Source organism: Rattus norvegicus, chromosome 1 (assembly GCF_036323735.1).
Source record: "Rattus norvegicus strain BN/NHsdMcwi chromosome 1, GRCr8, whole genome shotgun sequence".
NCBI classification, from domain to species: domain Eukaryota; kingdom Metazoa; phylum Chordata; class Mammalia; order Rodentia; family Muridae; genus Rattus; species Rattus norvegicus.
The window spans coordinates 239,814,355-239,829,667 of NC_086019.1; the positions used below are offsets into that span (position 1 = coordinate 239,814,355).

The window sequence follows — 15,313 nt, forward strand, 5'->3', positions numbered from 1 at the left end:
CTGTTCTCAGGGACACTGGCCTCAAACTCACCGGAAATATTTCTTCTACGTACTCATAAACTCTTCCTTCTTTCTAATTTGCTTCTACTAGATAACACTGACCGCCACTCTTTGTTGGGTTGATCAAGGTACAAGGGTAACATTATAAAATTCTTCAGATCAATCACAGTAAAATAATAATCAGATGGCCTCAACCTTGTATGGGAATTTCTTAGAACACCTGGCTAGGAGCATGTCTGATGAAATTGGTGAAGAAATTACAGGCTGGTACCAGGCATGTTGGTACCAACAGGAAGTAACTACCACTAATTAGGCAGTACCTGCTTGGAGCTCAGGAGACAGAATTAATACAGATATCCTTGAATTTGCAAAGTCTCTGTAATCGTCCCATGTTTAACATAAGAGTTCTAAAATTAAATGACCACAGTATTTTAATGCCTCTGGTTTAGAACCTCTTAAGATAGTTCCCCACAGATGTCCTATTTCTTACGACATCAAGATATAAGTGGTGAGGCAACATCTTAGTGGGACACCACAAGAAATGAAACTATCGTTCAAGTTATTTTTTCTATTTTCTTTCAGAGAGGATGAACGACAGGGATCAAAATAAATCAGTGGTTTCAGACTCCTCTACCTGTAAAGATCTGGAAACATGAAGACCAGTGTTTATGGTGAACTGGACCCTGGACACTGACTTTGACCAACTCTTCCTCAGCTCGCTCCTCACTGTGTCCATGGAGGAGGGGATATAGACCCAAGGCTGCTGAAGTCATTTACTTTGTGTAGGTGTGCATGCATGTTCATGCATATATGCATGTGTACATGTGTGTGTGCATATATGTATGTATGTATGTATATAGAGACCAAAAGTTGATATTGGGTGGGTGTCTTTCTTAATCATTGTCAAATTTTGTGTGTGTGTGTGTGAGTGTGTGCACGTGTGTGTGTGCACATGCGTGTATGAGTGGTTTTGTGTATGGGTGGTTGTGTGTTTGTTTTGTGTGTGTCTGTGTATGTAGTTGTATGGGGGGTGTGCAGTTGCACGTATGTTTAAAACAGGTTCTTAACTATGTTTCCCAAGCTGAACTCCTGAGAATCTTCCTGCCTCAGCCTCCTGACTAATCAGAGTATAGCATATATCACCATACCTGGGCAATATTTTGTAATCGTAAACTATCCTACACCCTATGACTCCATTTATATGAAAGTTCAGAGCAGACAAGTTCCAGGAAGTTTAGTAGTTGCTAGGGTCTCACAGGAATGGAGTAAGAAATGTTTAAGTTTCCTTTTTTGGGTAGAAAATATCTAAAAATTTTATGGTGGGTCTGTGACTCCGGGAGTGTACCAAAGCCACTGACTGAACTGTGAACTTTAGAAGATGAACTTTAGAGTAGAAGAATAAAGCTCAATAAAGTTGATACAAAGACAATTAAGCACGACAGTTGCACAGTAATTTCATCAGTTTTCCGGGTAATATGGTTCTTGCAATTATCTCACTTAATCAGAAACCTAATAATTAGCAATAATCAACGAATTAAACTGGGTGCGGCGTGAAAGCTGAGGTCAGGCTCTGTGTAGAAATCACTGGCAGTGGTGTCTGTCATGCACAAAGGAGATGTGAGGGAGAAAATACTGGAATCCAAAAATGGGCTGCAAAGGAAACAAATCAAAATGTAAATGCTGTCCGTAAGGGAGGGAAGATGAATGTCAAAAGAAAGTCCCTGCCCCAAATAGGGTCTGTTCTAGGGACACTGTATCAGGATTTTCTTATCTGGTGTGAAACTGTTCACTGCTCAAAAGCACACAGCTACCAGATGATCAGGGCTGGGTTATTCTGTCCTCTTCCCGAAAGCCATGTGTCCGTCCTGGTGCAAGGTGCACCTAACCCTGGAGAATACAATTTCCTAATCTGTAAAAAGCACTGTATTACCTTTTGACAATCACTGATACAGAAAAAATAATGATAACGAGGCAAAGGACAGTAGTGACTGTCACCAAAGGAGGGGATGGTCACCAGAGGGGGGGCAGTTAGAGAAGTCCGCCTAAGAGATGTGCTGCACGGAGGCCATGAAGACTGACACCTGTTTGAATGTATAATTCAGCACAGAGCAGAGTCAGGTTGATATTGGAAAGGTTGGGAGGGGTGAGGCAAGTCAAGGGAAGAGGCTAGAAAGGTGGTTGCAAGCATGAACGTGTGGCCTGATTCATTCACATAGCAAATGTCCACTGAACCAGGCTCTGAGGTGAACATCTGAAGTGGAAACTTAAGGGTTCTTTGGAAAGTCAGTTGTGTCAGATGGTGTTCTGCTGGAGCAAACTCGTGAAGGAAGCAGACACAGGGGAAAGGACTTTATGCAAGAGCAAGCTTGTGAATGGACACGTAGCGAAGGATTCTTCGCTAACGACATGTGTAATTGGTTGGCCTTATACTGTGAGGTTGAGCTCCATTTGTCCGGCTGACTGACTCAGTGATGTCTGCTGAGACAGACTCATGCTGAGGCAAGACTCATGGAGGACACGTGATGCTTGGAGGGCATATACATAGGACTCTCAAGGTTTCTTACAGAGTATAACGCTTGTTGGTTTCGCATCCATGCTTTACTGAGAGAGGCACAGCTGAGAACTTCTCTCGGTGTCCCTCCTGGTCCCTCCTGTGACTTGTGCTGAGCCTGAGGCTTGCCTGTCTCTGGTAGGTAGTGCCACCACTTCTGATTCATGTTTGTTTTCCCGACTCTACCAAACCAGACTATTGGTGTATCCGTGAAGTGTTTACGAGTGGTTCGCGAGCTGCCCCTGCTGACCTCTAAACTGAACTGCCGGTTTCCAGATGACACAGATGGGACTTGCTCCAAGGAACCTTTCTAAACGGGTCCACCTCCCCTGTATCCTTTCTTTCCCACTACCTCTGGTGGGTGGGGGTTGAAGGGAGGTTAAAGCATTTAAGAACTCTCATTAAAAGGAGACTTTGAAAAAAATTAAAATTACGAACCCCTCAATTAAACTTCATAGTTCTTCCACACAAAGATGAAAAATTTACTGAGCTAGGACACCACACAACCATGCCTCAGCAGGACATGCATGGGGGGCACAAGGTTAGAAGTTCTGTGGGGCTAAGAGCAGAGGGAGCAGAGTTCATGAAAGGGAAGTTTTCACCCTCCAGATGGCTGAGAGGGGAACCTGGCTGGGGAGCTTGAGAGGAAATAAAGAAATAGGATCTAGTACTTTCCTTTATAAGTAAGACTGATGGGCACATCTTGCTCGGCTGATGCAGGGACATAAGCCAGCAAAATGGTCTTTCTGGAGCAGATTAGCTTCGTGAGTACCTATTCATCTCCAGGCTATCGTCTCAGATGAACCAGACTTGGAAAGATTGGGTAAATGGTATGCATCCATCCCGTGTTTGATTTTGGCTTCAAGTTTGTGTGCAGAGACCACGACATCAGAACCATTCTCCTCATGATTACTGTAGAAGAAAAGAAATGCCTTTTCACCTGCTTTCTGTCGCCATGAAAGAACCAAGACCAAAAACTGCTTAGGGAGAAAAACGTTTACCTCAGCTTATAATCGATGTTCACCACAAAGGGAAGTCAGGATGGGACCCAGGAGGCAGAAAAGGAAGCAGGAGGGATGTTGCTTCTTGCTTGCTCCCCATGACTTGCCTGGCCTGCTTTCTTACACAGCCCAGGGTGATCTGCCCAAGGGTGATACCACCAAAAACCCTCTAGGCCCTCTCACCTCAGAAAGTGTGCCCACGGGCTTGCCTGTAGGCAATCTGATGGAGACTTTTTCTCAATTGAGGTTCCTTTTCCCAAATAAGGATAGGTTGTGTCAAGTTGGCAAATATCCAACCAGGAGAAGGGGTCAACTGATTTCACACACAGCCAAACTGGAGTCAGAGTAAAGCAGCTCAGTTATTAGTGAGGAGGAAGAAGTATGGAGCTCTCACGTAGTTGACCTCGAGGGTCTTTCTCATTCTTAATTTGTGAATCTCAAATACCAGTTACACGAAACTGAAGTCCTTACCCGAAAATTGAAATTTTTCTGAAAAGGATACTTTGTTTCTTGGGCATGTTTCCCTGCTGTAGGTAGCCCAGGCTGTCCGGATGTGCTCTAAGTGGCCCAGTCTGTCTTTAAACTCGTAGCAATCCTTTGATCTCAGTTTTTCGTGTGCTGGGATTGTGGGTATGCACCACTGTGGTATGGACTCTGGAACAGATGGGGTCTACAGGATCCCGGTCCACTTTGGAGTGGGGGTGAGATTTCTCTGTGGATTTACAGCTTTGAGGTGATACTCAACAAAGCAGCTCTCCTAGAGAATCTTCAGTAAACAGCCGGTGGGCATACACTTTATTCGGGGTGACCAAGGACTGTATGTGAACCTAGGAGAGTGGGAAGGAGTTTTCAGGGTGAATGTCAAAATCATTGGCAGGAGCTTAAGGTACTGTGAATGCCTATTTGTATAGAGGGGCATTCCAGGAAGCCCAGGTACTTGCTGGGTGGGTTCTTATTGGGGAAAGAGGAAATCGAACCAAGGTTTCCCAAGGGCTTATGTGATCTTCCTCAGGTAGAGTGTATGAGGGGGGTCAGACCGCCCCAGACAAGTCAGAGAAGAGGAAGCTCTGCTGGGAAAAGGTAGTCCTGCATGCTTTCACAGAGCTCAGTGGGATGATCCAGACATAGTAGACTTTGGCCTTAAGTAACAGGGTTTTCCAACGCAACACCATGTCCAACTGAAAAAATGCTTTGTAACATGGGATTCTGGAGAGTTTAAATCGGCTTGACACAAGCTAGAGTTATCTAAAAAAAAAGACCTTTAGCTGAGAAAATGTCTTCATGCTATCTGACTGTACAACGTTTTCTAAATTAGTGATTGATGTGTGAGGGCCCATCCCATTGTGGGCAGTGCCATCCCTGGGTTGGTGGTCTTGACTTCTATAAGCAGACAGACTGAGCAAGCCATGGGAAGCAAGCCAGTAAGCAGCACTTCTCCACGGCCTCTGCATCAGCTCCTGTCTTCAGTTCCCTGCCCTGCTAGAGTTCCTGTCCTGACTTCCTTCCATAATGAAAGTGATGTGGAAGTGTAAGCCAAATAAACCCTTTCCTCTCCAACTTGCTTTTTGGTCACATCATTTTAGTGTTTCATCACAGCAATAGAAACTCTAAAGCAATGGGATAATATATAAAATTAATGGGCTCAAGATTCAAATCAGCAGTATACTTATAGGAGACAATTCAAGATCAACAATTACATACTAATTAATAAGTGGTCAGCTGAGCAATGTGAGAACCCATTGAAAAGCAGTCTTCTGTGGCTGGGTCTCTAAATAGCGGTGTTTGCCTAGCATGTGCATGGACCTGGGTTTAGTTCCCAGCACTGAAGACAGAACAAAGAACCAAGATGTCAGCCAGCCCCTCTGGGTCATATCTTTCAACCCAGCTGGGAGCGCCAGCCCACACTATTATAAGCCACACCGTGTATTATTTAGTGTGGGAACACTGTGCAGGGGAGAGAAGGCCACTAGTCAGAATTAACATTAGACGTTGCTGAGTGCTTGGTAAAATGCTGGAGACTCTAGTATTCCTTGGTTCTCTTGACACAGGAAATGGGAAGGGCTGAGCTGAGTCTCCAGGACCCTGTGAGGATCATTAGATAAGCAAGCAGTTAGAGCCCTTGTTCCCTGCATACACCGGAACCAACAAAACCGAACCGTCTCCTCTAGTAAGTTCAGACTTGAGTAAAGATAGGCCATTCTAACTCAGTTTCTCTTTTGTAAGAATAGCATCTCTGAATTTATGTTTTATTCCTTTCCTGTTTTTTTAATTATGATAAAATATGAATAACATAATTTACCATTGATGGGGACTTGGGAGTTGAGTCAAGCATGAGAACTGAGTTTCCAATTCTTAGCATCTGTGTAAAAGAGAAGTCAGGCATGACCTTGAGCATAAGTAACCCCATTTGGTAGGGTGGCTGGAGGCAGGAGGATACCTGCGTTCATTTGCCAGCCAGTCTCCCTGAAAGTGTGAGCTCTGGGTTCAGAGAGAGGCCCTGTCTTAAAATGTAAGGTGGAGAGTGATTGAGAAAGACCTCCCAACATTGATCTTTGGCTTCTGTTGGCATACACCGGGACACACCACTACACACACGTACACACAAAAGCATACACAGATACACAGATACACTGATTTGCCATAAAAATCATTTTTTAATAAAAACCATTTCTTAAATTCTCTCTCTCTCTCTCCTCTGTGTGTGTGTGTGTGTGTGTGTATGTGTGTGCATGGCATGGGCATGTGCATGTACGTGTGTGTGCACGTGTATGTGTGCATGTGCCTGTGTGTGCATGTGTGTGTATGTGTGCATGTGCATGTGTGTGTATGCGTGCGTGTGTGTGTGTGTGTGTGTGTGTGTGTGTGTGTGTGTGATACACATGTGGCGGTCACAGGGAAACCCCGAGTTTTGATCCTTACCTTCTACCCTGTTTGAGACAGTCTCCTTGGTTATTTTCCCACTCTGCACATCAGGCGTCCACTTGCCATCCGCCCATGGGATCACCGGAGTTGCACACACTTGTAATTTATATCCAGCTGTTACATGGGTTCTTGTGATTTAAACTGAGAGCCTTGTTGTGTTCGTGCCAAGCGTTTCGGCCAAGGCGCCAACTCCCTAGGCCTCAAGCCATTTTAAAATGTGCAGTTTGGTGGAATCAATTAAATAGCCAAGGCTCAAGCCATGACTTGGAAAACTTCCATTACCTTAGATAGAAACTGATCATTAAGCAATAATTCTCTATTTTATGCTGAGAAAATCCTAATCTTTCTGTCCTTGTTAATTTTCATAGTCTAAATACTTCACGTTTTTATGCAAGAGAAATCAGCACAGATATTCGTTTTGTGTCTACTTACTCCTGTATTTTCAAGGTTCACCCTTGTCATAGCATGGAGAGTTCCTTCCTTCAAGGATAAGTGACCTTCTGCTGTGCAGGTCACCTCGTTGTGCTTGTCCATTCATCTGCTGATAGACATTGCGTTATTGTCACCTTTGTCTTGAATGTTGCTGCTGTGAACACTGACGTACAAGCAGATAACCGAGTCCCTGTTTTCAGCTTAAATAAACTTCTACAGGCAAACTGCTGAGCCAGATAGTAGTTAGGCCTAACTTTGTGAGGGATGACTGTCTTAGTGACCAAGGCAACTCTTAAAAGAAAAAAAAAGATTTATTTATTTATTATATATAGGTACACTGTAGCTGTACTTGAGACACACCAGAAGAGGGCATCCGATCCCATTACAGATGGTCGTGAGCCACCATGTGGTTACTGGGAATTGAACTCAGGACCTCTGGAAGGGCAGTCAACGCTCTTAACCACTGAGCCAACTCTCTGGGCCCAAGACAACTTTTATAAGGACAACTTTTTTAATGGGGGCTGGCCTACAGGTTCAGAGATTCAGTTCGTTATCATCAAGGCAGGAAGGAAGCATGGCAGCATCCAGGCAGGCAGTGCAGGAGGAGCTGAGAGTGCCACATCTTCATCTGAAGGCTGCTAGCAGAATACTGGCTTCCAGGCAGCTAGGATGAGGGTTTTAAGCTCACACCCACAGTGACACACCTACTCCAACAGGGCCACACCTCCAAATAGTGCCACTCCCTGGACCAAGCATATACAAACCATGACAATGACTAAACATGGGAGCCCCATTTCACCTTTGAATCAGCCATGTCCAGGTTCCAATTTCCCTGCACAGCCACCGACCATTGTACAGAATTATCCTCTGAGCTAAAGTGCCACCATCTGTGGGAGTTCAGTTGGACCTGCTTGGAAAAGAACCTTTCAGCTCTGCTTATTGGCTTTTGAACTTCTTTCATAAAAAGATGGGACAGAGAGGGTCATGGGACCCTCCCCTGAGTATCTAGGCACCTCTCTCAAATACTTTTATACAATTTTGTCCTGTTTGTGGCCTCTGGGGTCTTGGGGAAGGGCTATAGTTTATAGCTGGAGAAGGACTAGAGGAGAGAGTGTTCTCTCTAAGTGGAAAAGACATCATTCCAGCTGGGTAAAGGCTTTTAGTGCAGCGTTTACAGGGGGAACCCCATGCTCCTATAAGTGGCCCTTCATCTATACTATTGTAAGTAAAAGTCTAATAAACTTACTGGCACCCCAAAGTGAACTTTGGTAGCATATACTTTGGTCAGTTATGGGGGCCTGTGGTGATTTGTTACACAGCCTACTCATACACTTTACAAACTGGTGAATGTGAGAATTCCTAAGAGGCCTAGTGGTGCTAGGCAGTGTCTGCCCAGGATGCTGAGTTAACAGAATTCTAAATAGAGTCATAGCATTCTGCAAGTGCTAACCTGGGGTTTACATACATTAAGCGACTTGGAACACCAGAGCTCAGAATACAGCTTTGTGCATGGCTCTGGAAGGAACAGCATCCGCGGAGGCAAATGGTTGCCCTGATGTCATTCGTATTTTTCTGATGATTTTTGTTTCCTAGTGAAGGTCAGGGTGTTGAAGGCAGTGGGGAGAGAGAGAGAGAGCCTCACAGGGCAAGCAGTGTCCTTTTGAATTTTTTTTATTGATATGCTGAACGTTTTGAAAAAGAAAATTTAACACATCGCAGACATGCCTATGCAGGAGGAAGGAGTCAAGCTAAGCCAGCACATGGGTGCTAGGCAGTGAGGCTCCATGGTCCCAGATGTTTGGCATGCTTCAGTCAAAGGGTGGTTCAGGGCCTGGGGTTGCTCAGGCTTGTCACTCACTTCTTTCCAGCCTGTCGCTGGTCCCAACATGCTCACGGGGCTGTAGCTTTGTCACTGGCTGGCACCTTCCTCTCCCTGTTCTGACTTTCACTGCAGTTTTATATCATTAACTTTTATATATTCTTTCCTCTTCCATTGTTTTATATGTTTGTGGATGTTTCCTTTGAACGTTTAAAACAGAATTAAATGATGGCATCTAATAATGTCTAAATATCTATAAGAACTCTCCACACTATACTCTCCTCTTAATGCTTTCTGAAATGCTGGTTCCAGTTTGTTTTTAAGCTCAAAATTGTTAATAGTGCATTATTCGTTTAGATTTATTTCTATATGCTTTCCCTTTTTAATTCTTTGGTGAGAGACAGAAAGTGGGAACAAGCGTGGCACATGTGTCGGGGTCTGGGGAAACGTACAAGAGTCAGTTTTCTACCTTGGGCATCCTGGGTCGTCAGGCTAGGCAGCAGGCACCCTTACCTGATGAACCTTCACACTGGCCCTTACTGTTGCTGTAAAATTATAAAAAAGGCTATCCTTTAGCCCCACTAGGTCCGGCACCGCAGTGCCCCAAGATATCTTGCCAGAAACACACATCCCAACTCCGTGAAGGCTCACACACTCTCACTCTTTTTTTTTTTTTTTTTAGTTTTTTATTTTTTATTTTATTTATTTATTTTTATTAACTTGAGTATTTCTTATATACACTTCTCGTGTTATTCCCTTTCCCGGTTTCCGGGCAAACATCCCCCTCCCCCCTCCCCTTCCTTATGGGTGTTCCCCTCCCCATCCTCCCCCCATTGCCGCCCTCCCCCCAACAATCTAGTTCACTGGGGGTTCAGTCTTAGCAGGACCCAGGGCTTCCCCTTACACTGGCTCACACACTCTCTTAAACTTAAATTGCTACATGAAAAAACACACAACACAATAACCTCTGATCCAATTGATAAGATATAATTGACCACCTAAACATACAAAGCCCTGTACACATCCATCCCTTAAGAACATTCATAACATCACTTCTCGGCCTTTTGGCTAAGATCAAGTGTAGTATCTGTTCTTATCAGTTTAATATCTGATACGTCCTCTATCCGAGGACAATATATTAAATGGATTTTTGGAACTAGGAGTTGGAATAGGAGCTTGCTCCGTCCACTCCACGCATCGACCTGGTATTGCAGTACCTCCAGGAACGGTGCACCCCCTCGGGGGATTTTAACACTGCTTTTAAGATGAGAGTTTGCCTTTGCGTCTCTATTTCCTAACCTTCCTCCTGCTTTTTGGCCTTAACTTTAACTTACCTCTTCTAATTATCTTTATTTATCCTTCTGTACGTTCTTCTAGTCGAGAGATTGTAAAAAAAGAAAAAGAAAAAAAAAAAAAGAACATTCATAACAACCTCTAACTACACAGAGTGGAATCTTAACGTAAGCCTCCATATTCTCTCAGTGGCTTCTCCTCCAGTCTCTCCCGTTCCAGTCTCCTCCTCTTCCCTCAAACTTTTCTCCCACCCATCCTTCCTTCTCATCCAATGACAGGCCTCGTTCTATCTTGTGCCCGCCTTCACCTGTATGACAATCCTACACCTTACTGCTGTCTTCTGAACGATTTCCTCACTGTGACATTTGCAGTTTTCCTTTAAATTCATTTCTTTCTCTCTTGGAACAACTTCAATGTAGTTGTGCCAGAGAGATTTTTTTCCATTAATTTATGTATTTATTCACTTTACATCCCAATCGCACACACCCTCCCCCCAGTCTCCCTCCCACACATAGCTCCTTCCCCCACCCCAGCCCCTTCTCCTCTGAGTGTCCTGGGTATCACCCATCCCTGGCACTGCAGGTCTAGGCACATCCTCCCACCGAGGCCAGGCAAGGTTGGTCCAGTTAGGGGAACAGGATCCATAGGCAAGTAACAGGGTCAGGGACAACTCCCACTCCAGTTGTTCGAGGACCCTCATGAAGACCACACTATACATCTTGCTCTGAAGTATGCTTTTTCCTTCCCATAGCTTTTAGGATGTTTGCTTTGTCTCTCATATGGAATTTGACATGATACATCTACGGGTGTTTTTGTTTGTATTTTCATTCTCTTTCGGTTGTATTCTAGGAGCTAATCTTTTACTAGCAAGTTAATTATTCAGACGCCAACAGTGCGGGTTCTGCTACTAACGTCATCTATTAATTTTCTAAGGTTTCACAATTATGCTTTACGTTGAATATTGCCAGTAAGTTCTAGTGTCATAGCACACTTTTTAACTTGAAGCTTTCTGTTGTCCCATATTTTTACTTCCACCTGGTTATATTACTTTGAGGACTCCTTGGGTCTCCTTCCTGGGACACTGGCCTTCCAGGCCAGCATTCGCAGAGACCAAAGAGAAAAAGATTGGTTATGAGTTCATTGAATTAGAACCATGCTTCAACTACTGTTATGAATCATAATGTAAATATCTGACCCTGTAAAAGGGTCACTTGTCCCCAAAAGGGGTAGCAACCCACAGGTTGAGAACTTCTGTCATAGAAACTATTATAATGACATTCCTTTCGAGAAGAGCTGGGAAAACAATTTCTTTTCTCTCCCCTTCAGACCTCAGTAGTGAGGCCGAAAGACACAGGTTTGGAGATGCCATATGGCCAGGCAAACAAGACAGGACACACAGAACCAGTAGCCATGGCTTCTGGCATCCACTGGGTTCTAATCTGAAGGATGAATAATGAGTCAACACCGGTTGCAGAAAGTAAAGTACACATGGCATTTGATGTTGGAAATCTGAATTCCATAATCAGGATAAGCCATGTTTGCTTTGGGAGCAATTTAACCGGCATTTCCCCTTAGGAACGGCTGTCTGTATCTGTACCCTGCTGCGTGATGAAAAGTCCCTGGTTCTGCTAGATGGTTGCTCAATACAGACTAAAACCAAACATGGACCAACTAGCTCCAACTAGTGCCCACGAGCCTTTACTTAGGTTTACTGCTAGAGAAGCACCCAACGCAGGACAAGGTCAGAGAAACAGAGTGTGCTGCTGCCTCCGCTGTTGCTCTACATCGACCTCGGTTTCCACCTCTCTCTGAGCCCTGCGTGGGGATGTCTCACTCTTAGAGATTGTCTTAAGATTTGTAGTAACCACAGATAAATTAGCATCTGTCTGGAGACCCTGAAAGACTATGGATAGGAACGGGAAAACAGAACCGTCTGGTTTTCTAGAAGCTTCTTATCTTAGAGATGAGCGAGTAGCTTACCTTGAGTAATGGATGAGCTTTGTTAACAATGGATTGAGTGTTATGTGTCAACCTTCAGCAACTTAATGAGTCATTTATTTCTCTGCAGGTTTGGGAAAAATTGTTCTGTCAAGATATCAATGGGAGCAAACAAACTTATCAGGAAGCAGGGTGCGTGTTTAGCTTTGTAACCGGAGGCACTGGCAGAATATATGTTTGTGGGAAAACCTGTTTTACAATTGGATTTTCTTTCTCTTTGAGGCAATCCATGATTCCAATGAATCACTAAAGAATTTTTTTCTAGATCATCCCAAACCACTAGTCAACTTATTAATGACATTTCGAAATTGTATTTTATTGGAAATGTTTGTGCAATTAAAATGATGGCTAAATAAAGCATCATAGAAATGTCTTATATATGAGATGAGAAATACAGAACAGAACTGAGTCATGCCAGCCATCCAGAGAGGCTTTAAGTATAGCTTTTTCAAAGTTTATTTTAAGATGGGGAGGGTAAGGGGGAATAAAACTCAAACACACCCATTGCTCAACCTTGTCCTAGTCTGTGACGTGACTGGCTTTACTGAACCACACTGTTTCTAACAGCACCCCCTTTATGCACAGTTATTCATACAGTTTCCCAAGTAATCCTAGAGCTGACTCAAGATTTCTGAAAGTGTTGGGCAGAAGATGTGTTTTGGCCTGGCTCATAAATGTAAGATCATTTGGGTCTTGAATAGAATCAGCAGACTAGCTCTGGCAAACATGAATAACTGATTGAATGTTATCGAACCCAGGATAGCCAGTAAACACAGTAGAAATGGTCCTGACTGAAAGTCCACAGTGACGTCTTTCAACCTGGTTTAGTTCATGACTCAGCTACTGCCAGGGAAAAGCAAACACTTTTGTATTAGATACAGTTTCCAATTGCCATTCACATAGCACAATCAGCTCAAGGCTTGCCTCCCCAATATGTGTGTGCAGGTAGCAATGAGACACATTGTTTATAAAACAAATGAAAACATAAACCGTTTTTGGGATTACCACAAAAACCCACTAGGAAGTCAAAAACCCACTAGGAAGTCATACGTGCAGAGTATGTGATAAATCTCTCACAAGATAAGTAAGCGTTAGTGTTTACTGGATCTCACGGGTTGTCAGCTATTGCTGTGTAACCAACTACCCCAAGCTCAACAGGCTTGAAATAGTCACTAATTATTGCTTGAGAGCTTACCAACAACTGTGTGGTGCTACTCACTGTGGCTGGATTCCCTCATGAATTTTCAGTCATCTGGGGTACATTTATACTCTACTCCTGGTCTGGGCTTGGGCTTGCGCGCAGGGTTGGAGCCTCTCTGGGTGGCTGGAATGACTCAGTTCTGTTCCATGTTTCTCATCTCAGTCTTCAGCAGGCCAGCATGTGTTTGTTCATAAGGCAGTCACAAGACGCTGAGAGATGGACTTGAAGCAGCTTGGAATTCATAAGTGTGTGTGTGTGTGTGTGTGTGTGTGTGTGTGTGTGTGTGTGTGTGTGTACACAACATATCTTAAGGCTGGCCCATTTTCAAAGGGGTGGAAAAATATATTCCACATTTTTGTGGGTGGAGACTAAAAGTCACATTACAAAGGGAAGTTTGGGCAGCTGGAACCAGTTTTGCAATCAGTGTCCTGCTGTACCCTCCATTAACATGAGAGTTCAGAGAAAATGAAAGAAGTGGGGTTATAAATCAGCCTTTTCGTTTGCCTTTAAGTTTCAGATTTGAAGTTTACCCTTTGGTTGTTTGGTGGCATGAGTGTGTGTGTGTGTGTGTGTGTGTGTGTGTGTGTGTGTGCATGCTTTGCATGAGTGTATATTTGAGTGTGTTGCATGTTACATGCTTCTGTGAGTTGTGTGAGTGTATGTGAGTGTGCATGCATATACATATATGCCTGTGTGTGGGTATGCATGTATGCACATGTGTGCATGTGTGTGAGTGTGTGTGTATGTGAGTGTACATGTATGTCTCTGGGTAGTGAGAACTGATATAGATCACAGACTCTTGAGTTTGACCTCAAAGAATCCAGGGCAAACCAAACCTACATATCAAGAATGGATTCTGCCTTTGGAATTAATGCTTCCTGGAGAGAGTCCAATTGGCCTCTGGGTTGGTGTCCAAACCTTTGCCACAGGAGAACCAGGTCCCATGGCTCTGAGTTGGTTTCACCAAGGCTATACACAGGAAGCTAAACAATTTCTCAAAGTCAGGCAGAATCTTTTACCAGACAGAGAGGATTTGAGGCAAGCAAATTGGCCACTATCCTCTGCAGAACTTAAATGATTCGGCCTTACACAATAACATCCAGTTGCAGTTTAAGTCACCCCCTGGGGGTAGAGGAAACCAACAGACAGACATGCCCTTCCTAACCAATTCTCTCAACGAAGAACACAAGGAAGTAGCTAGAAGCAAAGGGCAGAAATTACACAGAGAGCAACAGTGAATCTAACAGGGCTGTCATTTGCTCAGCTGGTGACACTGACAATGTACTTCTTTGACTCATGTCTGCCCTGGCCTAATCAAAGCAGCTCAACAGATAGATTGAGTGATGTGCCTCAAAGAGCATGGTATGACGGTGCGAGGAGCGTGAGGAGCAATGCTCTGGCTGCTGGTGACTTTGCTCTCATTGGTCGTCACCGAGACAAGTGGGCACTCAGGGTAGACCAGCAGCTTAGAATCCTTCAAGGTCCCCAGTCTCTCCTTCTTTTCCACCACTGTCGTCTCTTCAGTGTGGTAGTCATAGCTTATGACGGCACAACAATCTTCACCATTATGTCCTCATCGGACAGCATGAGAGGGGAGGAAGCCAAAAACCTTCACATGGCTTGCCTCTCAGCACGTAGCACCCTCAGCTAGGCTTCCCAACTACATTGTCTTAGTCAGGGTTTCTATTCCTGAACAAACATCATGACCAAGAAGCAAGTTGGGGAGGAAAGGGTTTATTCAGCTTACACATTCACATTGCTGTTCATCACCAAAGGAAGTCAGAACTGGAATTCAAGCAGGTCAGGAAGCAGGAGCTGATGCAGAGGCCACGGAGGGATGTTACTGACTTGCTCAGCTTGCTCTCTTATAGAACCCAAGACCACCAGCCTAGGGACGGCACCACCCACAATGGGCTGGGTCCTCTCACCCTTGACCACTAGTTGAGAAAATGCCTTACAGCGGGTTCTCATGAAGGCATTTCCACAACTGATGCTCCTTTCTCTGTGATAACTCCAGCTTGTGTCAAGTTGACACACAGAAATAGCCAGTACATACATCTTACTGACTAAAGCATGACTAACTCCAGCCAATCACG

The 15,313-nt window shown here is 44.2% G+C and overlaps 1 long non-coding RNA gene and 1 other non-coding gene across 2 annotated transcripts; both read left to right on the plus strand.

Moving 5' to 3' along the window:
* The first annotated feature begins 586 nt into the window (after positions 1 to 586).
* On the plus strand, positions 587 to 9,960 carry LOC134485221 (uncharacterized). The gene is made up of 2 exons (XR_010063232.1): positions 587 to 782; positions 2,746 to 9,960. It is a non-coding gene; the product is annotated as an uncharacterized LOC134485221 (long non-coding RNA).
* On the plus strand, positions 9,774 to 9,964 carry LOC120100289 (U2 spliceosomal RNA). The gene has a single exon (XR_005500064.1). It is a non-coding gene; the product is annotated as a U2 spliceosomal RNA (small nuclear RNA).
* Positions 9,965 to 15,313: the final 5,349 nt, after the last annotated feature.